The sequence below is a fragment of the Zootoca vivipara genome, chromosome 9 (assembly GCF_965207765.1).
Source record: "Zootoca vivipara chromosome 9, rZooViv2.hap1.1, whole genome shotgun sequence".
In the NCBI taxonomy this organism is placed as follows: domain Eukaryota; kingdom Metazoa; phylum Chordata; class Lepidosauria; order Squamata; family Lacertidae; genus Zootoca; species Zootoca vivipara.
This window is the reverse complement of record NC_142592.1, coordinates 26,372,554-26,375,424: the sequence shown is the minus strand read 5'-3', so window position 1 is coordinate 26,375,424 and position 2,871 is coordinate 26,372,554.

Below are 2,871 nucleotides of genomic sequence, written 5' to 3'. Positions count from 1 at the left end.
CGGCTTCCTGACGCTTCGGAGGCGGGGCAGCTCTGTGCGAAAGGACCCGGGCGGAGCGGGAAGGTCCCGGGGATCATGCGCCTGCCTGCCTGCTTGCTGCCGGGCGAGGCAGGAAGCAGGTTTACTCGGGAGTAAGGCCCGCCGTGGACAGCAGCCAGGGGGCGATTCCCAAGCAGGGCGCGTCGAGCCCTTGCTGCAGCCTTCGTGGAAATAGGACAAGCCCCAAAAGGGCTCAATGGGAGGCGGATATATTGTCACAAATGTGCTGCTGAAAGTTCTCGGCGGTGCATCCTGGGGTCAGCCAACTTGAATTTTAAAAAAAAAATGGGGTGGGGGCAGCCCCGCACAATCTTTTTAAAAAAAATTATTTATACTTTTCAGATTTATACATTTCACTGATTTTACCATCATTTTGACATTTCCAAACTTGACTTCTTCCCCCTTTTTGCGGTTCCTTAAATTTAATTTTTAATATCTTCTGCATATCCAAAATAACTTAATTTTTCTCATTTATCCAATTTCTTTAAATATGTACTCTTATGAAACTCAGGGTATTATTGCAATGTTCCTGCCAACGTCTTTATCTTGTTTACAATTTATCTGTAAATATTCAATAAACGGTTTCCGTTCTTTTACAAAAAGTTTTTTTGTCTTGATTTCTTATTCTTCTGGTAAGTTTCACCATTTCTGCATATTCCTTAAGTTTTTGTATCCATTCTTCCTTTGCACAACCGATCACAAGACATGGTGCACACACCATTTGAATGGCAATGCCCATCCACTTGGTGTCCCTGGGGGACCCAGCCCCCTCAAAAAAAAATTTGGGGGGGGGCAAAGGGATCTTGACCCCTAGGAGTTGGCTCCTATGCTCTCAGCCTAACCTACCTCATAGGGTTGTTGTGAGGAAAAAGGAGGCATAAGGACAGGAGATAACTCACATAGACAATGAGGCGCAGGGTTCTTATCAAAACAATGTCTCATACAGATAAGCCTGCAAGTTAGGCCTGCAGTTGCCATAGCTTGAAAACTGCAGGGCACAGTTCAAAACAGAATTGTGCCTAAGGGAGAAATGGAAGGGGCTGGCCAGGATGGAAGGACATAAAGTGCAGGTGTTGTGAGCAAGTTTTGCAAAGACCAGATATATACCAGTAGTTGGATTCAAGAGACAGGCATTCCCAAACAACATTTCTGATTGTTTGAACATGAAAGAAACTGCCAGTAAATGAGCAGGAACAGAACTATTTACCCTTCTCAAAGAAGGCAATTGTAGATTTCAGCAAATTCACCTGCCTGACAAAAACTTGGCCGGCAGCATCTGTGTGCATGTGGAATGAGCTCGCAGACTTGTTTGGTGGAAAGGGAAGCGATACGTGGAATCAATAGAGTTGGAAGGGACCACAAGGGTCATCTTGTCCAACTTTCTGGAATGCAGGGATCTTTTGCCCAATGTTTTAAATAGTGCTGAAATTAAACCTAGCGCTTGTACCTGCTGTTTCAAAGTACAGTACTGAAACACGGACACAAAACATTTGAATCTCGGTTCAATGCTAACTACTGATTGGGTTTCAAAAGGGCAGCTCATTGATGAGGATACAAAAAGGGGGGACTTGCACTTTAGAAAGTGTGATGATCGTAACAACTTTATTTTGTAATCACCTATGACAGGGTCGGGGTACGCAGGTGGCGCTGTGGGTTAAACCACAGAGCCTAGGGCTTGCTGATCAGAAGGTCGGCGGTTCAAATCCCTGTGATGGGATGAGCTCCCGTTGCTTGGTCCCAGCTCCTACCAGCCTAGCAGTTTGAAAGCACGTCAAAGTACAAGTAGATAAATAGGTGGGAAGGTAAACGGTGTTTCCGTGTGCTGCTCTGGTTCGCCAGAAGCGGCTTTGTCATGCTGGCCACATGACCTGGAAGCTGTACGCCGGCTCCCTCGGCCAATAACGCGAGATGAGCGCTGCAACCCCAGAGTTGGTCACGACTGAACCTAATGGTCAGGGGTCTCTTTATGACAGGGGTCAGCAACCTTTTTCAGCAGGGGGGCCGGTCCACTGTCCCTCAGACTTTGTGGGACCGAACTATATTTTGAAGGGGAAAAAATGAACGAATTCCTATGCCCCACAAATAACCCAGAGATGCATTTTAAATAAAAGCACACATTCTATTCATGTAAAAACACCAGGCAGGCCCCACAAATAACCCAGAGATGCATTTTAAATACTGTAAAAGGACACATTCTACTCATGTAAAAACACGCCGATTCCCGGCCCGTCCATGGGCCGGATTGAGAAGGCAATTGGGCCGGATTTGGCCCCCGGGCCTTAGTTTGCCTACCCATGACCTACTACAACATCATGAAGTGGCTTTTAGGAATGGTGACTATTATGGTACATCCGTTATCAGAGATGGTGTGCCTCTGAAGATCTTGCTGGCAACTCCAGGGGGAGAGGACTATTACACTCATACCTGTGGTTTGTCCTCTAAGAATTACAAGATGGGATTTTATGGAGATAATGTGGCACAGTGTAGTTCACCAGCCATAGCTTGATATTCTCATATACCTATCTCAGCAAGACCACTTTCCCCTAGAAGTTACTGCAGTGCCTATACTTGTGTGTGGTCAAGGGATTGTCAGGGATAATGGAAGAAAACTCCATTGAGCCCTATATGCTGATACTTCCCCAGGGGTACAAGAAACTTGTAAACAACACCAAAGATCTCCTCAATCACGATTTTTTTTAAAAAATAGGGGGGGGGAGAGGCGTTAAGCACAAGTAAGACCATTCTATGTAGCATGTATAGCACAGACACAGTCTTCCATTATTTAACCACAGATGCCAAGAAAACAACCAACGATTCATGAGAACTTGTGGA